The 21,687-nt window shown below is 44.3% G+C and overlaps 1 long non-coding RNA gene across 1 annotated transcript in view; it reads right to left on the bottom strand.

The window, feature by feature from the left end:
- LOC132251702 (uncharacterized) overlaps positions 1-20,487 on the bottom strand; it is a 204,289-nt gene extending 183,802 nt beyond the window's left edge. The window contains exon 1 of the long non-coding RNA XR_009463644.1: positions 20,229-20,487. This is a non-coding gene — a long non-coding RNA (uncharacterized LOC132251702). The remainder of the gene's footprint in view (positions 1-20,228) is intronic.
- Positions 20,488-21,687: the final 1,200 nt, after the last annotated feature.

The following is a 21,687-nucleotide window of genomic DNA, read 5'->3' as shown; positions in this document are numbered from 1 at the left end:
GCACCTGAACTTCAAAAGATGCATATCAAGTAAGAACTGACTGCCTGTTTAGCTCTTCCTTTTGCTTCTGGCTGCTAAATAGCATTAGAAGCAATGAGAACTTGGCACCACATCATCAACCAGATCACCACAGGCCACCAGCAAGTGGTCTGTGAACTGCGGGTTTGTAACCTCCTTTATAAATTATAACTAACCCCTTGAGATCAGTATAATAATGAGTAATAGGGAATAAAATACATTATCCAGTGAAAATGCTCAGGAACGTGGCTTTACATTCAGCCCAACAAATTGCTCCTGCAGCAGCACAGCAGGAGACCATGCTGGGAAGGGAGGTTAATACAGAGACTTCGAAGAAAACATAGGCAATGTTGTTTCTAATACCACTGGTTTCACTTCAAGGAGAAACATAAGTCACAATCATTACATCCCAGCAGATACAAGAGCAGCACCTTACCTTTTGCTTTCTGCCCCTACCCCAAGGAAATGAACAACTATTAAGCATTTAATAATTTAACAGCCTCTCCCACCCCTCCCTTCATTTATTAGCCAAGCCCTACAAGTTTTAGGACCCTCAGCTCCCATGCCAGGAGGCACATCTAAGCAGTTTTCCCCCTCCTACCGACTGGTACGCAGAACTGTAGTTTTAAAACTGGTAAAGTTTAAGTGGAAAACTGCCATCACTCACCAGATCAATGATACTGCTAAGCAGCGTTGTTCTGCTCTTTTATGAATGCTAAGGTCACCAAATACCCACTGCCACCCTAGAATTAATTGTAGGGTTTTGAAAATGTCTAATGGTAGCACCTGTATATTCTAAGTTTCCAAATATATCCTTCTTACAATGTGTTCTTTGCTTGCTTTGCCTCAAAGGTCACGAGAGACACTGGTCAGGCAGCAAGTGATCATGCGCCAATAGTTTGCAGGGTGCGTGGGATTTGGACCCAGAGAGAGAGACTTCCATCTTCAGCTCCCTCTGCAAAAATGAAGTTTATTTCCGACCTATGGGGACTTTTTACCATCTTGTACCATCTACACTTTTCCCAGAGCCTGACGAAGGGACTTTGATTCCTGAAAGCTTGCAGAAGAAGACAATTTTCTTGCCATTTTCCAGTTGGTCTAATAAAAAGGTATTATTTTGGAACCAAGAGTTCTAGTTTTTTTGTATGTCTAATCAGCATATGGCCTTTTACAGCCGTGCTTAGTTTGTTTCATCTCCCTGAGGCTCAGCGAGTACTTAGAGGAGTTTTTGCCAAAGAATTTCCTTTCATGTTAGAAGTTCCAGTCAGGAACATAGGTAGTAGCTGTGTTCACACTTGTTAGTTCAACACTGTATATACAATTGGGTCCCAGATTTATGCACCAACATTGTATAGAGATCAGGATGAATAGCTATCTAAACACACATCACAGCTCAATGCACCTGACCTGTATCATGCTTCTGGCAACTGGGATGAAAAAAAAAAAAAAAAAAAAATACATGTGCTTGTAGTAATACATATCCCACTCCCCCAATTTTACAATGCATAAAACATACTTTTTTTCTATTATGAGAGAGAGAACATTTCATCATTTGAACATAACTGATTGTACATTAGGATTTTTTCCACTTACAGCAGAAAAATCAGCCCCTACTTCTACTTTATCACTTGGCAAGAAGATTTTCTTCTCCAAGGTTAAGCAGACCTATCAGGAACATACACCAGACACCTGGTGGTCTCCTTGCTGTATGCAACTGCAAAGCCTGTAGTGTACTCTTGGTGCAATTCTGATTTTCCCTGCCCTCTGAGCTGATGAATCCAAGTATTTTCCATCCACAGAAGTGATAGGCATGTCTCTGCAGAGGCTTTTTTTTTTTTTTTTAAACCTATGCAGTCTGCCCCATTCACCCTTTTCAGTGTTGTTTCCAGGCAGAGAGATGCTCTCACTTCAAGTTTATCAATAGTATTTATGTAGCAATCACCACTGTGTAAATTTAGAAACCGAGCTAAGCATCTGAACCAGGAACTGTAGCAAAATCTTTGGTGTTACACTACTCGATTAAGACAAGCAGATTTAGTTCTTTAACCCTCATTTCCTTCCCTTACCTTGCTTATTCCCTTCTCCATGTTCTCAATTAATCACCTGCTTAAATTAGGACCACTATAACCCTGGGTAGAGTTTGATCCTGTTCCAAATGACTTCAGCAGAGCAGAACTGGACCTTTGTCTCCATCATGTCTCAGCAGACCTTATATAGACTAACTTCACTTCTTTGTTGGCCCAATTTTCAAGAGGAGCTGAGTGTCAGTGGGCATGTCTACATGCACATGAATGCACCATAATTATGGTGCATTAAGTTTAGTATTTGTAATAAAAGGTACTAACTTAACATGTCATAAACTGCGCAGTAGTGCCAGCACACATCTTTTACGTGACACTAAATGCACAGTAGACTAATTATTCTACTCTACACTAGTGCAGCTTTTGCTGTGATGTGCTAATGTGCAGTAGAACTGGTCTACTGCGCTTTTAGCATCTCGTGTAGCCTCCCATCAGACTTCAGTGGGAGCTGTGGTTGCTCAGCAGCTTCAAAAGTGAAGCTGCTTTCCAACCATTAGTAAGTATTCCTTTTCAGGCCCTGCTAGAAGAGGAGATGAAGAGCATTACTGCACCAATTCCACAAATGGAGAAAACGAGACCCACAGAAATAACATGGAGTCACTCAAGCTCTTGGAACAATGACCGACAGAGACAGAGGTAGATAGAAAGTACGAATCCACACGGACCTCCGAACTCAAGAACGCAGCCACCCAGGAACAAATCATTCCTTCTGCTAACCACTGAAAAGCACTCTGTTCCCAATCAGGAAATAAAATCTGTGGGTGCATCCAGACGAGCCTGCACGTGCCTCTTGCCACATCTCAAAGCAGTTTGAGATGCAGTAAGAGGCATGCCGGGAACAAAACAAACAACCAACCAACCAACCAACCAACCTTCCCCATGCTGTATATTTGCAGCACAGGCTCAAAATTTGATAACTAGATATCCAGGTATCAAAAAAATAAATTAATTACAACCCCCCCCCCCCCCAAAAAAAAACCCAGTCCAGGACCATGCCCTGAGGCAACCGGAGGGGCTCAGGTCCTCTAAAGAGATGCTCTGGTAGCTGGCCAGAGCATCTCCATGCCTGCTTCTTGCCCAGATGATGAAGCATGCTGCCTCCATGTGCGAGACAGCCTGGACCCCGGTTCTGCCCAAGGTAAGTAAAAGACTAGGGATCAGGGGGATTGGAGTGGGCTGGGGCAGCTTATGAGGGGTGGACCCCCCACCTGCCTCCCACACAGCCCACAGTTCCCCTCTACCCCAGAGCAGCAGCCCATTGAAGCACTTGGGGACCTCCTGGCAAAGCTCCCCTGCACCCCAAGGCAGTGCCACTGGGCCCCAGAGCTGCTAGTGGCAAGTGGGGTGGGCCCGGCCTGGTGCAGTGCACCTTCAGGCAGCTCGGGCTGTCACCCAGAGCCCTGTGCCACTTGCGGGGACAGTGTGTTGTGCCAGACCAGGCCCTGCATGCATGGGCCCTGCCCGGGCTGGTTCCATACACGCACGACCCAGCTCGGTGCAATAGGTGGTCCCTGCAAGCAGTGCGGTACCCCGGGTGACAGCCCGAGCAGCCTGAAGGTGCACAGTGCTGTGCCGAGCTGGGCAAGACCCATGCAATTTGCCACAAGCAGCGCCAGGTGCCAGGCGGCCAGGGCCAAGCTGCATAGCCCCACACTGCATGAGGGGGCTGTGCCAGGAGGCCCTGAGCAGCCCAAAGGCTGCTGCAGGTGAGCTGTGGGCCATGTGGGGGGGCTGAGGAGCCTGTGAGCTATGCAGGAGGGCAAGCAACCCACCCCTCCTGAGCAGCCCCCCCTAATCTACCTACAAACCCCAAAACCCCAAGCCACCCCCACAAACCCCTCACCCCCATACCTGTCCTGGGTCAGGACCAAGGGGCTTGAGAGTGAGGGGGCAAGAGCAGGGGCAGGGTACTGGCATATCAGTGCTGCTCAGCGCCACACACCCTGATGAGCAAAGGGGGTAGGAGCAGCTCTGATTTTTCTAAGACAAAAAAAGCCAAAATTAAATGCCAAAGTGTATAGATATTTAAAAGTGATTTTATTATGATGACAGAGGTACTGGTAGGCTTCCAAATTGCTTTAAACTTGTAAATATCTCAATAAAATATTGCCAACTGAACTCTCTATATATAGTGGAATTTGATTTTAATAGCAAAAGAACACTATTTGGGGTATTTTAATGAGAGAATTTGGGTTTCTAATTAAAAATTGCAAATTCTCTAAACAGGGAACACCAGGATCTCTGCTGGCGAGACAAGTGGTGAGACCCAGGCAGAGGAGCCTGTCCAGGGCCAGCACTGGTGACCTGGGTGGAAGGCAGATGAGGTGGCTGACCTCTTGGCCATTTGGGGCCAAGAGGACACACTTGGACAGTTCAAAGTGGGCCATCTCAAGGAGCACATTTTCTGAGCAATAGCTGCCTAGGATGGCAGAACAGGGGCATCCCACCAGGGTCTGGCAAGTGTACAGCCATGGGACCACAGATCCAAGGGGGCAGATACTGTTGCAGGTGGCAGCAGGTCACAGCCAGGCAGCAGCTCCCACTGCCAGACTGCTGCAGTGGGTAGAGGGGGCAGAGGCCACTCCAGGTCAGGGCTGCTTCAGCAGTCCAGCTGGCACAAGGGGTAGTGTCCCCAGATACCACCTGGCTGGACCTCAGAAGCTCCTGAGGGCAAGTAACCCTGAGCTGCGCGCCAGGGCAGGTTTTTATACTGCTGGCCCCAGCACAGGTGCTGGCCCCAGGCTCTAGCTCCCACTGGCTACAGATCTGGAGGACCCAGGCCAGGTTATTTTGCCTCAAGTGCCACAACTTGCCCCATACCAAAGTGCATGTCCAGGAACATGCGCCAAGGCAAAAATCCCCGCTCCTATTTCAGCTGCTGCAGGCGCACATGCCTGCATGTGTGGATGCACCCCATGACGCCTGACTTCTACTTCCCTGCTCTTATCACTATTAGACAACATATACTTACCTGCCCATATATTTTATATAATATGATTCACTCTGGCTCTGAAGGTTTCTCTGACAAGCTAACCTTTTTTCTTTTTTTAAGATTATAAAAAAAAAAGAACCCAACCCAATAAAAAAGAGGGAGATGCAGTTTTATTCAGAAATTTGACCTGAAGGGAAATATCATTCCCCCAAAATATATAGAGGGGAACAAGCAAAAGTTACCTTATGGTCTGTCTACAGGAAAAGATGACAAGATGGGTGCTCAGAACAGAAACAAGCAACTTTGCCAAAAGCAATCTTAAACTGGGCCAAAGCCTTTCTGCTGTGGACAGAGTGAAGTTCAAGGTTGGCTTTCAGGTTTCTAGGTGTTCAAGGCTTCCTTGGATGCCGTCCTATTTCACAGAAGCCCAGCATGAAGCCAAACTATCAGGAAGGGACATAATATTTCCTACCCAAGTAACAGGTGAATGCAATGTACCTGTGCCTGTTTATTACACACAGTCTGTTGTACCAGCAATAATTCAAGGCAATATACTTATGTTGTTTTATTATGCAGTCTGTTGTACAGCAACAGTTCAGGGTTAATGGGTCATGTACCTGTGTTTATTATGCAGTCTGTTGTATTGCAGATTAAAATTGCCTTTTCTTATACGTTTAAAAAAGGGCATTGAGATCTGACATCCATATATTTTTCACAGGAATTCATCCCCTCTTGTTCCACCCGCTGCTTTTTCCACACACATTTATTCCAGACTTGCCTGTTAACAGCTTCTTCTGACCGCAGAGAGCTCCATATAGCTGTGGTCTCCTCTCTCACAGCCCTGTGGTTTCACTGGCTTACAGCAACATAATGTCTGCTTGTATCACACTGTATCTCAATCAAAATGCAGACATGGAATGAATGTTAGATGCTTCAAGGCAGCAAACTGCAAGCACCAAGAGACACCCCCTTTCAGAGGAAAAAAAAAAGTCTTAGTGCAAGGCTGATTTCAGCTACAAATTCTTCGCTTCATATTCTGTGTTGTTGTAGGTATGTCATGCATGGCACTCTGCCCAAAAGCTTCAATTTAGTGGCAAGTGAACAGAATACATGAGACTGGCATGATGTTCTCAATCTTCCAAAGGCTTAGCCTGCTGTTTCTGCAATACTCCCAGCTCCTAATGACCTGGTAGAAGCAGGAACACAACCTTCATTTGGCCTAGCAGCACAGGGAAATCAGTAGAGAGCGCTCCATATAGCTGCATCCCTTAGGGGTCCAGTCTTGGGGTTATTTAAAAAACATTTATTTGAGAAACAACGGCTATGAATTCCCCAACCCGAGTCTCTAACATCCACAATAGCCCAGCTCCTGTGTGTGCTATTGGGGGACGCATGCACTGTCTTCCATACAACAAATATGTAGCTGTATATGCACAGCTATCATTTAGCAAACTTCCAGTATACCTGTATTGTATCAGAGCTGCGACATCCTATTTCCTACTGAGCTTCTATTCCGGGGTAGGCAACCCCTGGCCTGGGTGCCAGAGAGTGGCATGCAAAGGCATTTTTCTTGGCACACACGCCTCAGGGTGGGCAGTGGGGAAGGGGCCAGGACTGTGCCACCACAACAAGCATCAGGCCCCTCACCACTACCCTGCCACATCAGTATCTTACAAGTTGGGGTTGTGAGCATTTTTGACACCGCCAAAAAAACCCCTTGCTGACCCCGGTCCTATTCTTTCATCATGACCCTCCAACCATTTTGCCCACTTCATCTACCTGCCGTATCCTATCCAATGTGTAGCCTATAAGTTCTTGGAGTTGCATATCTGTACAGCACCTAGCACAATGGGACTTGGTCCTCAACTGGGGGTCTTATATGCTACCATTAAGAATCATAAATTGTTACTATGGTAATTCCAGCAAGCTCCAATCAAGGCTTAGTTCAGCTAGTATCAGAGAAATAAAAAGCATGCTCCTAACATCAGTTGCTAGCAGTACAGGGACTTTTATCTTTACAACCCCAGCCACCAGACAGCAGCAATGCATTTTGCACACTTGGAAAGGGAAGAGTCTGAACACAATTCTCTCAAATGCAATATTTTCCACCCTGTGTGAAATTCACCCTTGCAGAGAAGGCTAGCATAAGCCTTATACACCCTAAGCATTTTAGTTAAGCTCATTTTGTGGGCTTGAGTGAGATTTAAGAAGCATGTTGACATTACATAGATTCCCTACCCATGGGTAAATTTCACCCTTAAAAGAAAAAAAAGAGGTATAAAGCATGAATTCCCATGCTCTATGTACTGTAATTATCCCCCTTTTCCAGATGAACTCTGGCGCTGGATGCTTCAGCTATATTTTCCCTGAAATTAACTTCTGTCCAAAACCAGCTCATTCTACCAGCATCAAATAGGTACAGAATTAGTGCAAGAGGGAGAAAAAAAAAATCAATTTGGAGTAATTCTGCTCTTGTGTGATTGTATTTAATCAATTTTTTCTACTTGTTATTGCATATTCAATTCAAAGTTTTCATGGCCATAAAAAGTGATGCTGGAAGGGATTAATTTCCCCTTGTTCTGCTAATAGAGCAATTTTCCACTTGTCACTCTAAAAATCTCAAGGTAGGTGGTGTTTGTAGCCAAGGCTGCATGAAGAGAGTTTGGCAAGGATTGCAGGACACAATAATATCCACTTATCAGTAGATCTCAAAGCATTTTTATAAGAGGAGGCAGTATCATCACCCTTATTTTTTTTACAGATAAGGAAATGGCAATAAAAGTCACTTCCCCAAGTTCACCGACTAGGTCAGTGGCACAGCCCGGAAAAGAAAGAAGTCTCCTGTGTCCCAGGCCAACACGTGAGGCACATGCATGTTACCCGATTTTCAAATGAGTGCAGATTGAGAGAAAAAAATCCTTGAGACAGTTCATGTTCTGCTTGCCATGTGTATTTAAGCTTTCTTTACACCTCCAAGAACATAAAAGCTGAGGTATAGCTCTCAGTCTTGAGGTTCACATGATCTTAGAAGTTGAGCATAATATCAATTTCTAGCAAAGCCCTTTGATACGAAATAATTCATTTCCTGGACAGCAAGAATCCCCCAAGTTTGGTTTGCTGGGCACAATCCTACCACCCTTTTTCTCAAAATCATGGAGCCTTTACAAGAGCACCATTTCATACTCCATATTCAGAGCCCAATGCAATGGTTGCTGAAGGGGCAAGTGATTTCATTTCTTTGAGCCTCAGTTTCCCAATTGCAAAATGGACCACCATTTGCTTTCACTCACTTGCCTTACCTGTTTAAATGAGGGGCGGGCAAAATACGGCCAGCGAGCCAGATCCTGCCCACCAAAGAAGTTTATTGAGCCTACAGCTGGGCCCTCAGCCCTGACCAGCCCAGGCACGGGGTGCAGCCAAAGCTGTGGCATGTGCAGCCAGTCCCACCACCCCCAGGTGCCTAATGGGGCTGGGGTGGCATGGGGGCTGGACTTGCTTCTGAGCAGCCCACGGCAGCAGCTCTTTCCAGGTGCTGGATGTGGCAGACCTGGCGCCTCTGCCCAGGCAGCCCAACCAGTCTGCCAGGGGTGCTGGATGGAGTGGGTGGGTAGGGTCTCCACAGAGACTGGCCCAGGACCCTTGTGGACAAGGCATGCTCGGCAGGGTGGATGGGATGGGGCTGCAGGCAGTGGAGAGCAGGGTCTGGGAGAGGGATAGGTGGGGCTGGGGCCAGAATTGGGATCACAGGGCTGTGACAGTACAGGGCCAGGGTCCAGAGCAGAGCTGCGATCCACTCTGCATGTCCCTGCAATGGGCGACCATTCCCCACCCTGCAGTTCCAGGGATGTGGAAGGAGGAGCAGATTGCCGCTCTTGCCTGGGCCTCAGCCCCATACTATTGCCACCCCACAATCCCAGCACTGGCCCAGCCCCACCCACCCATCCCACTCCCAGATGCTGCTCCCAGCCCAGCCCATCCACCTGGCTAAGCCCCCATGAACCCCTGGCTGAACCCCCATGGAGGCCTGGAATTGCTGGGCAGTGACAGCGCATGGCCAGGCCCTGAGGCAGAGCCACTTAGCAAGTTGTGGAGCAAGAGGTGCTGACCCAACCCAGAGGGGATGTGGGGGTGCTGAACCAGCCTGCAACAGCCCATCAAAACTCCCTAAGTGACCTTCCAGCCCAAATAATTGCCCCCCCGCCCCGCCCCCCAGTTTAAATTATAATCTCTTTGGAACGCAGACTGCTTCTTCGCTGGTGCATGTGCTGCAGCTGCCACAATGGGCCTCCACTTTCATTCAGGGACATCAGGCTCTCATGCAATACAAGTAAAACTGAATGACTGAACTCTTTATGGACTCTAGCGTGACATTTCCCTATCCCTCCACCTCCCCAGACTGCCTTTCCCTTTCCTTCTTGTCCTATGCTCTTGCCACCCTCTGCTTCCCCCTGCCATTTCAGAAGCAATCAGCCTAAGGAAACTCCTTTGCTTGTTTAGGAATGCAGCAGAGTTATAAAAAAAAACCCACTTCTATCTATATGGAAATGCAGATTTCAAATGTATCCATTCTAATAATCAAATTACAAAGGAAACAATTCCCTAATATGGAGCTAATAAAAGTTGATTTTAAGTCAGCCTAAAGCTATAAGCAATAAGGAAGAGATTTATGACAGGAGGTTCAGTTGCTGCTGCTGTTCTTTACAACCTGTGCAAGTGGCAGCTTTTTGGCCAGCTCTCTGTTTACCCATGTCCCCCAGCCTCACTTGGTTCATACTATGCATCTTCTTGCCCTCAAGAGACGCTCTAAATATATCTCCATCTATATACCAGGATTGGACATAAATCAAGGTACTTCTACTTAAGTCAATGGAGTGACACCAATATTCACCAGCAGAGAATTTGCCCCTCCTTTCTTCCTTCTGTATGGTGTTTAACTGGTGCTGCTGCCCACGGACTACAGATTAGCCATTGAAATCGTGCACCAAATAATGACGAGGCCGTTAATTCAGGGGCATACAAGCAGAAGTAGAGTAACTAGGATTAATACAGAACACGTAGAGTCCTGGGATGTTTTGAATCTGGTCAAATCAATTTTCTCCCCATTTCTTTCCCCTCCCTCTGTTTGTATGGATCCTAGGATAGCACACAATGAAACAATCTACACACCTCGTACTGGAAACGGAGTGCACAAGAGATCAATCCTCGTCCTCCATGCTGCTGGGAACTGTTCTGGGAAACTGGGAATGAAACAACTTAACAGAAGCTTTCAGGTTCTCAGAAAACCCAGTCATTTTATCACTTGCCGGTGATGTGAATGGCAAGCAGGAGAGCAAGCCGAGGAACAAAGAACACTCGAGACAGAGGTGAGCAAGCCAGCCATGACCCAAAACATCTCCAGAAAAAAAAAAATCCTAGCAGCACGCATCAGTGTGCAGAGAAATAAGGACACTTCAACCCCCAAGATTCTTCTGAGACAAGAGTTATCAGTCATGCCAGTCAAACCACTCAGGGTCACTTTTAGTCCCTACGCAAAAACATTTAAGTCAAAGGTTAAACCAAGGATTAAGTTATAACAAGCACACTACAATTACAGTGTAATTACACTGCAGTTAGGCTTTTTTAAAATGCATGCTATTACCACCTATTTATAAGCCTACAAACATAAAATTCACCATATAAAGTGTCTTTCATATACGTGCATATCAATGTGTTTATGAATACCTCCATCAAATGGGTAGTAGGTAAATCAGTCATGCACTTAAGCCTCCAGTTACATGAATTAGAAGTAAATTATGTTCTGAAAAGCAAAACCATAATGACAATGCTAATTCTACTGTACTCTTATTATACAGCACAATCCCCACTACTCCCTCTACACAGACTTGAGCTAGCAATGGATCAGTGGATTGGCCCATTGAGATGAGCAAACCAATGGGCAAAATTACTTTTGCTGGGGGGGGGGGTTATAATTATTATTATGGGGTGAGAATCTTGAACATCATAAATCCCCCGTACAAGCAGCATTATATATCTTGCAAAATCATTGACTTCAGTGCTTATTTTCCACCAGCTCAAGAACCATCCCTGCATGGGCCACATAGGAAGTGTTCATAGGAAGCTTTGCAAGTAGCTTGTGTCTGCATCCCCAGTACTGTCATAAAACCAAAGGACTAGAAGGGATCTCCTGGATCAAGTTTGTATAAAAGCTCCAGTCAGGTATTTTAAATGCTACCGTACTAGCAGATCAATATAGCAGGATTCTTCATTCCTTTGCTCCATTCATAGTCACAGGAGGCAGATGACATACTAGAAAAAATGAGACTATCTATACCTATAAATAAATAAATATATTAAATATGCAGGAAGGCCTATTAGTAATCAATACTGAAATTTAGAAGTTGCTGGAATCAATACAACTGTCTATGCAAACATATAAATACCAAATGAAAACCGTGTTGAAATCATCTCTAATCTTTAGGCCCCACTAATAGGCAACTTTTCTTCTTCTCTCTTTTTGTCATCTGTGATTGATGAGACATCCTTTACTCAGGATATTACAAAACATACACAAATGAAACCACAGCCTGCATTGGAGAAGTGTGATTATGACACATATAGTGTCAAGACTGATAATTAAGGAGGAAGAGTTGGGACAAGAAAAAAAAAAAAGTCTGTGCTGGTATGGATGCAGGATGCCAAGACTGCCTGCATTTCTGTGGTATTTAGCATGGTACTGCACTTAAGGCATCAGAGAAGCAGGGCAGAGCAATTGAAGCATCTTGCTACAGCTTCAGAGACAAATTTAAACCTTGCTTCATATGTGTCCTAAGGGCCACCCTCAGTTACCCCTGGGTACCTGGCCGCTTGGGATGGATAAATCTAAGGCAGCTGGGCATGATGCTCACTATATCATTCTCCTTCGGACCATCAGCTAAAGAAACTGGCATGCCCCAGCCAAGATAACCAGATGAGCTGTTAGGCTCAGGTAGATCATGGCAGTAAATGTCAGAAACTAGAAGAAGAGACATATGAGCAAGTTTGTTTGGTCCTTTTTGAAAAATAATAAAGATGAAGTTTTGGCTTATCGCTCCAATGGCAGAAGGGGGGGGGGGGGGGGACAGAAGTTCTTCATATGATAGAAGATACAAAGATTCATAGTTCTAATGTTAATGCTGATCTTGACCCCAAAGGTGACTCTCCAGGCTTTGTTCTCTATTTATTTATCTAAGCAATATGCTGCCCTTTTCCAAAAAGGCTCAGGTCACTTTTACACCTCTTTGACAGTGCCAAGAAGCCTTAAAGCAAATGTTTTCCTGTGCACAGTAAGAGGCCCTTTTGAACTGCTCAGAGCTGTTCAAGTAGCCTTAGTGCAGGAGATCTTTAGAATATGATTTTTGCCTCTTCAGCTTAATGCATTGAGTTGGCACACTGAAGCCAATAGTGTTCAGTGATGTAGGACTAGATTAATTCAGTAAAGGATCAGGCCCATTGCCCAACATTTACACTACACATGACATGGGCGCTTCATGGGGTGATGTTTTACTATACGTTTTCATATCACTGGCATCATACAGTGTTATTAATTATATTTAAATGTACTAGGATGGGAATAATGAACAAACAGCCAACATTATTTACAGATCTAGACATCTTAAACGCATCCAACAGCCCTGCAAATGCTTTTACAGTAGCATCAAATGGCTTCTTGTGCATTAAGTGGCTTAGATCTGTTCAGTAAACCATTTGCGAGGAAATGGGCAACACCGATGTTGCTTGTAAAAAGCATTTACAGATTTGTTGATGCATTTAAGCTTTTCACTGCTACAAATAAATCCAAAGAGAAAGTCCAACATGTGTATAAATACTCCATCAGGGCATGGTGTAGAACTGGGCAGGGTCATTGTGAGGTTAAAGCCAAGGGGTTGGAACAAGGGAACCTAGGTCCTCGCCACACACACACACACACACACACACACACACACACACACACACACACACACACACCCCATCTTTGTTCTGGTTCATCAGCATTTCAGCAAAGATATTTTCAGCTGCTACATAGGGCACTTGGAAGGTGTTATTAATATCACAAGTTTCTAGAGGTCCAAACTGAGATCTGGGAGACAGTGCCTTCATGCTAGGTGCTGTAAAATTAGTGCAAAACTCCCTTCCTTTAAAAGTTTTCCAGACTGAACCAAAAGTGGATGAGAAAAATACATCACTTCCATTTTATTGATACGGGAAAGGGCAAAGGGAAATGCAGCAACTAGTCCACTTGCACACATGCAGCAGGCAGTCTGTGGGCAAGGCAGAAAATGAACCCAGGTGATCCAAGCGCTCATCCCAGTATTTGGATAACCCCAGTCATACTTCCTTTCCATTTTATGAAGAGTTTCAAGAACCTTGGGTGGACAATACAACTTCTGAGCAAAACTCAGACTTACTAATTTATGACATTAGCCCTGACTATACTAGCTTTTCTAGTCATGTAACTTTGTAGACTATGGCAATTATACTCCTTTTATAGCAACATTTGCAAGAGTAGTATTTGGCTCTAATCCCTGTCCTACCTACCTTTCTGCAGGACCATCTCTTGGAGGTAATGGCTCCCCATATCCTGAACTGTTGCTCGTCTCTCTCCTTCAAGTATCATCTGTAGCTTTCTTACTCTTCTCTTTTTTTTCACAAATCTCAAAAGGCTTCTCTATTTACGATCAGTTAATGTAGTTGTAGGATATATGATATATGGTGTGTGATCTCAAATGTTACCTTAGATACCAATTAATTTAAGTAAAAAAGTGAGAACACATTGACACTGTTAAGGTTAAAGACCTAATCCATCAGCAGAGGAGGCAACCACAGACACTGGCCTGGTGGTATTAATTGTTTGATTGAAGAGCATGGCGTGCATTTTACACCATGTCCTGGAGCATCTTCTGTGCTATTAATATTAAATAGAGGTGGCATCTATATGACCCCTGATTAACGAGGACTTGCATGACAAGCTCTAGAAAATATTTTCTATGAGGATGGCAGATTTTAAAAAGTTTTCTCCCCCCATGATAGAAGACAAGCCTAGTTCTCACACATTATCAGAAGTTACATAAAACTCACAGCTAAAAGAATGACTCTGCTGTTTTTGACTGTGTGGATTCAAAAGTACAGGGGAAGGCCATTTCTGCTCCATTCTAGGAAAAAGAAGAGACACCCGAGACGGTGACAAACCATCCCAATAGCAGGCATATCTACAAACAGACAAGGGAGAGCCTAACACAGCATGGTCCTAAATTCGCTAAGGGTTCAGGTTAACTCCTCTGCACAAGGACATCCTACTGGGCTAATAAAAATGTTACTGAGTTGTATTATTAGCAGTATTATTCCAGTAGCATGTGCCACTGCCTGCAGCCCTCTTGATCTAGGCACTATACTAAGACAGGCTTCTGCCCAGATCTACTCCAAGTGTACGACTTCCAACAAACAGTTGCATGTAAAAAGTTAAAACAAAAAACAAACAACAACAAAAAAACAACCCCAAGACTCAGGGGGGAAGGATGAAGAAGAGGATTAAGTAATTACAGATTTCCTTGAATGGCTTAGAAAGCAGGAGGTACAGAGAGGGAACCCATAGCTATTGGCTTCAGAGAATCACCTTCAGGCATTTTTACACAGGTCTGCACGAGTTAGAAATGCAGGGCCGATATTTTCTGCATTTCCAGACACTTTGGATTTCATGGCGTCTTATCTCTGGGGACTCTGATGCTAGGGGAAAGCCATGGGAACAGCAGGCTCCTTGTGGGAATACCTCCAGACTCTAAGGTGGACATTAAATGCAGGGAGGCCATAGAGATGCCCACTTGCTTTTACACAGCATTTGCACACGTCCCCTGTGTGATGCCCAGTGCAATAGGTCTCATAAAACATTACAGTGGTTGTTGATCTCCAGAACAAAAGCTGTGATTGGCCAAGAGAATATAGACACGATCTCCATTGCTTTTAACAGGAATCACTCCACAGCTATTTTGAGGGATAAGATTTTAGCATCTGTACAAGGGAATAAGAATATGGCTGAAGTCAACTTCATTGAAAAATCTTTTCCTCTTGCTGAACTTGCTTTCCAGCCAGGTACTTGAAGAGTTCCAAGTCTTGTTTTATGTCCTGCTACATCAGATCACTTGCTTGCCATATACTCGCACCAACAGGAAACCTACTTTATGCTGCATCCCAGCCCCCCACCCCCACCTGACTATTCTTTCTTTAATCTTTCCCGAATGCTTACAAGGCTTCAGTCTCCAGTGCTTGAGTGGATAAAATTGCCCGTAATAATAGCTGTCAAGAAGGCTCTTTTGGTAATTAGTAGAGCTGTCATGACAGATGTATAGAGCTGAACAGGTAACACCCCAACTCCATCCCCCCTCCCACTTGCAAGATGAATGTATTGTTGCTCTGAGTAGGGTGATAGGAAGGAAATCTAGTAAGTCAGGACAATAGGACAGTAAGGTCATCTCCATGACTTCATCCTTGAGCAGATCATCAATAAGCTGTTTTCTGCCCCTGGTGTGTTTGTTTTGTCAGTGTGCTGATTCCCATTTTTACCAAGCTGCAGATCAATAGCCAGCCATTGAGGCTTGCAGGCAGCTTCAATCCAACATTTATTCTTCTGTTTTGAGGCATAAAAGTACCAATGGAATTAAACTACCGTGCTTCTTCCCAATCCTCTCTCAGAGGCACCAAAGAATACATATCCATACAACATGTGTACTATACAGATCACTTGCATAGGATCCACCTGGCTCTTTCTTATACTAACATGCACACACCTGCTCCCACAAGTACAAAAGCACCAATTATTTTTTTGCATCTGATCCGTCACCTTCAAAAACTTGCCTCCATTTGTGCATGTACAATTAAGTGCACAAAACCCGCTGTCCATTGAGTGTGGTATCATCCTGCATGGATGGAGTGTGAGGAAACAGCAGCTACTGCAGCTCCCCAGTAGGCAGCAAACCCTGTGCCTGAAACCATGCACATATAAACAGGGAAGAGAGGAGTCATCTAGGCGAACCAGGAGAGGTCTTTGCTTTCAGGACAATCACTTCTACTTTTATGTCACGATGACACACTGCCCCCAGAATATTTCACCCATAAACTCACAGTTCTTTACAAATGCTCATTCACTTAACATCAAAGTAAATGGAGTTAGCCATATTTCACAGAAAAAGGAAAAAGAGCAGCCAAGTGAAGTGAAGGAACTTGCCATTCAACTGCCAAGCCAGAAATAGATACCCGACTCTCCCAACATACCCACTAGCAGCAGAGACGACTTCACAAGAACTCCCTTAATAACGCACTTTCTGTGATGTAGATTTGTCCATTCTGTCCAGAAAGCATGGATTACTTTGCATCTAATGCAACAAGAAAGGGATGTTCTTATGCTATGGTCTTATAGTCCAAGTAGAAGATAAGGACTCAAGAGGAACACGGACAGCTCTTATTTCTGTTGTCTGACCTTCAGCAACTTGCTTAACCTCCGATAACTCTTTTCTTATTTGTGCGGTAGAAATCATGATACTTAATTCTTCTCCCACTTCTAGCCTATTTAAATTGTCAACTCTCCAGGTCAGTGACTGTCTTTTACTCTGCATCTGTCCAGGCCTTCACACAAGGTGATCTCAGTTGGGGCTTTTAAAAACAGCTTCATACACATTAATGATAATAAATAAAGCACTCTTTAAGAGCAGGTAATAAAGCTTGTCAAGTTACAGCAAGAGAGACAATGATCCGCATGCAGAAAAGGCCACACACACTTCTTTGTTACTCTTTGCTGGAAAGGCAGGCTCTCTGAAAGAGCTCCTTAAGCTTTCAGTCAAAGAGGCTGGCAGGGCTAATAAATAAGGGGAACCATTTTAATGGGGGTGCTGTCAGCATGACCCCTTCTCTTAAGAAATAACTGTGACAAATGTAGACATTTGCCAGCCCCCTGTGTTGCATTTTCAGTACACTTCAGCAGAAGAATGATTCCTTTCTGGAGCCAGAACTGACGAGGCTTCACCCAAATGAATCGCCCGTCACTGCTGGAAAAAGCGCTCCTTGGCACAGCAGCACTGGTCTGATTGCTTGCTTTCTGGTTTAAGGAAAGGTCTCCTAGCAACCCCAGAGACTCTTAATTGATGAGGGTCATCAGGAAAGACTGGGTTTTATATTGCTCTCCCCTCCCCTCCTCACCCCAATTCACTTGCAAGTTCACCTCTAAAGGCACAGTGTGGTATTAGCACATGTAAGCTACATGCTACACCAATATTACACTTAGCAACTGTGGGCACGGTTCTGGAAGTATACTGAAGGAGTTAGGATGCTCTGATGGTATAAGGTGTGCTGCAGGAGGAGGGAGAGATGAAGCTCCTTAAAAAAAAATAAGTAAATAAAGTGCCTGACACCAGCCAGAATAGTTTCAGGCCAGTTCAGCTACATCAGTGTAACAACTAAGGACGTCACTGACATTTGGACAGGGGAAAGAAAAAAAAAGAAGAGGGCAACTCCCTTGACATTAGTGCAATTTCATTAGTGTAAAGATAGAGAGGATCTAATTTGGATCTTGCAGTATGGACATAGAGAGGGGGAAAAAGTCATAACTAAAAGGAAAAAAAAATAAAAAATGGATAAGGTAGTTTGTCTTCTCCTGAACCCAAAGATTTTGCCAGTTTTTGGTAGTGAGTAATAGTAAACAGTGATGTGGTAGTCAAATATTCATGTATTAGCATCATTTGAATGGCTGTTACGATAATAGATTCTGTTACTAGTCATCATGCTGTTGCGAGGGGCCAGAAGTTATAAGTTTCTTCCCTTTTATGATCATCAGTGTAGGTAGCATTAAATCCAAGCTAGTCAGCCACAAAAAAAAAAAACTTAGTGAAAAGCATGAAACACAAATAAGCATCATCCTAGGGGTAAATGTGTCACATGTACATGACTTAAACCTTACTAAACAAGACAAACAGCACCACCAGCATCTTAGCAGCTAACTGCATTAAACAAATATAAAACTGTCTTTAACAATGACAAATCCCATGGATAGCGTCTACTGCACAGCTGGAAACCCACCCGAATGCAAGAAGAACAAGACAGTTGTAACTCTAGGACAAATCAAGAGGAGGAAGAAAGCAAGAGATATATCAGCTCAGAGAAACAGAGCACAAAAAAGTCTCAGCACCATACAGTGAGCTACTTAGAAACAGTAATCAAGGCTAATAGTTCTATTAACAACCCAACAAAAGAATCCTACTCTAGCTCTCCAGGACAATTTACACACCCTAGCATTAGGAAATATGCAATCCTGAAGTCACTTCTCCATTGTCCTAGTAGAATGGGAACACAGAGCTGCAAAAACGGGAGTTTGAAAAGGCAGTCGCAGGCTCAGGCTAACCAGCCAAACTTATTTGCCGTACCATTTCAATAAACAGAGTTTCCAATAAGTATTATTACTACTAATGCTGCTTCCCCTCTCCCCCCATAGGAATAATTGATATTTGTATAGTTCCTTCTACCCAAGCATCTCAAAATGGCTACAGCATTTTAGGGAGGCAGAGTAGAAGGAGATCAAGAAGCTGTATGCCACTAAAACTTTCCATGGCAATGGAAGTCATCACTTTGTTGCTAACTCTGCTAGAGGTTAGCTGGTGCTGTTACTTCAGTCACTTTCCTCTTGATCCAGAAAGAAAAGAGGAGCCATTATCAAACAGACCTTCCCACTTGCAAGGTCTATTAGAGTCTGGTGAAGCTAAGCAGCAGGCAGTCAAGTGAAGAGTCAAGCTTGGACCACTTTGCAGCATCAGATAAAGCTCCCACAGCAGCACTGACACTGAACTACCCTTCTTATCCTGAAAAATGTTATATGTCCTTGGTAGATCTTTGTTGTCCACATGCAGCAGACAGTAAAGGTCTTCAGGGGTTATAAGCGATCAGATGTGAGAACTGTCTCTTATGATCTTTACTATTCCCAGGGCACTGAGAACAGGTAGCATACTTCTGCAACCTTTGGTACAACATGCTTTGCAACAGGCAATCTAGGTATTTGAGTAGCTCTAAATCCCTGTTACACATCTTTTTAGTTACATGCTCTTTTTTACTGACAGCTGTTTTTCAAGGTTGTTCCTTCTGTTTATTCCCTCCCCACACTTTTTTTTTTTTTTTTCTTTTTTGAAGCATGACTCCTACTGCTAGAAGACAGCAAGTAGCAGCTTACAGGGAGAGGACGAATATAACATCCTTATTGGTTTTCTTTTTTTGTATTAAAAAAGATAGGGTGAAAGAAGTAGGGAGATCTTTTCCATGATTTTAGTTAATTTTTCTACTGGAAAAAGATCAAGAAATATGAACCTAATGCTCTCCAGCCTGAAGAGCTACCTCCCTTCCAGCCTGCAGCAATATCCCCAGAAACAGACATAACTCCACACACAACATATTTAAAATTAAAGGAACGGCACACTTGTGCTTCAGAAACAGCGGTTAGAAGCCTTCATTTTAGGAGGCCCTGAAAGCTGCATCCTGATTTTGCTGTGTTGTTGGCATACCTTGCCGTTTGCTATGGTTTACGACTCCAAACCATTTCCCTTTGCCCCTGAGCTTGCAACAGTTCATTGTTTAATACTAAATTCTCAGACATGTATGCCTCAAAACAGATTTCTTATATAAAAAAAAACAAACAACCCCATGTACTACTCCATCCTTACTTCCAGGTCTTACTTCTGTTCTGTCCTCTACCACTGACCTTAAGCAAGGGTAAAAGTAAGGCGAAAGCTTTCTTGCTTTCTCTGTCTATGGTTTCCTTCCAGGTCACCAAACCATTTCACTGAAAGCTAGAGCCTCATTTAGGAGGCAGCTATACCCACTTGTGCCACCTGAGGCTCCAATTTCCTGGATTAATAGCTTGTTCATGCTGGAATCTATTCCTGGAGCTGCTGTTGTACTTTAAATTCACTGCCTACATTGGTCCAGATGAACTGTCGGCACCAGGCAAGTCCTTACCCACCTAATATAGCCCAGTTTTTATACCACCCTACAACAGGACTGGCTTGCACAACCCCCTGTCCTCATCCACTGCAATACTACTCATTGTGCCTCAGTTTCCCTTCAGTCTCCATCACAGTGATGCAGGGCTCTGGGAACTTAACCCACCACCAGGGTCCATTCCACAGTTTTACCTTCTTTGGGGTGTCCAGATCCGGGAACCAGCAGGAGACTGTCTACACCAGTCTTCAGGTCAGCATATGCCTTCCTCTCAGGGACTCCTCAGTGTCTTCCCTTAGTTGCCAAGACCCCCTCCAGGTAGCAGTCTCCATTAGCCCCAACAGGCAAAGTGTTTGAAACAGGGTCAAGCAAGAGTCCCAAATTAAAAAGCACGCTGCCCTCAGGTATTGTCTCCTCCAGAGACCTTCCTGCTTTGCAAAACAGCCAGAAGCAACCGCTGCCCAGGCGTTGCCAACCACCTGCGCCTAATCCACTAAGGAGGCTCACCTGTGCAAGCAACTAGTCCCTCGCATTCAAAAGCTTAAAGGGCCAGCTCCTGTATGCCACCCTCATGTCTACAGTATCCAAGCATCATCCATTACCCCATGAAGCATCTCCTTTTGCATGTTGACAGCTTTGATATTCTTTCTGAAGAGGGTTTTGGAAGGCCTTCTTGTAGTGATGGTTTATTTCCAACCATATTCCTAGGGTTGTTCAGTCTAACAAGTTCCCAGGGCTGTTAAACTTGGCTTTCCCTCAACCCAAATAAGTGACTGCCACTATATAAGCAACCAAAGCTACTGTCTCCCACATTCCCATTCCCAGGGTTGTTAAATTTGGTTTTCCCTCAACCCAAATAGGTGATTGCCACTATGTAAGGAACCAAAGCTACTCTCTCCTCAATTTCACACACAGTGTTGCTTTTTTTGGACTGAGGCAGACTAGGTTCTTTGGGTAAATCTGATCTCTTTTATTAGACCAACTCAAGTAGCTGGGAAAATTCTTGTTTGCAAGCTTTTCGATAGAAATACCCTTTGTCAGGCAGACTAACGCACCTGTGTTCTCCTCTTTGCTATACCCAAAACTTTGTCTATCTGCTGAGCGCTGGACCTGATGAGCTCTAAGGTCCCTTCTAGCCCCTAACAACTATGAAAATGCTCTTACTGTCACTAGTACCCCTAGCAGTTATTTACCTCAAACTTCATCTATCTGCTCTTACTGTCACCACTACCACTAGTAGTTATTTAATATTTACCCAAAACTTTGTCTATCTACTCTTACTTTCACTAGTACCACTAGTAATTATTTCCAGTGTGAGTCAGTAGATGAGCCATCCAGCATGCTCATAATGAAATACTGAATAGACAGAAGCATAAAAACACTGGATATCAGACTGCATCAGAGCTATGGTCTGTCAAGCGTAGGATCCTCTCTCTGACAGGCCAGTATTAGCTGCTTTAGAGGAAAGTTCAAGAATCCCCAGGAGGTAAATCTGGAAAACCAGCAAATAAGGAGTTTCTCCCTAAGCCTTGTCAGTTTGAGGTTGTTTCATGCCCTGAAGACTGAGGGTCCGTATCCATTTTAGACTGAGCAGGTTAGAGTTGAAATCCCTTGCCTGAGATCACCCTGACTCCTCTCCATCGGAATGGGTAC

The sequence above is a fragment of the Alligator mississippiensis genome, chromosome 7 (assembly GCF_030867095.1).
Source record: "Alligator mississippiensis isolate rAllMis1 chromosome 7, rAllMis1, whole genome shotgun sequence".
NCBI lineage: Eukaryota > Metazoa > Chordata > Crocodylia > Alligatoridae > Alligator > Alligator mississippiensis.
The sequence above is the reverse complement of the archived record's forward strand: the minus strand, read 5'-3'. Positions and strand labels throughout refer to the sequence as shown.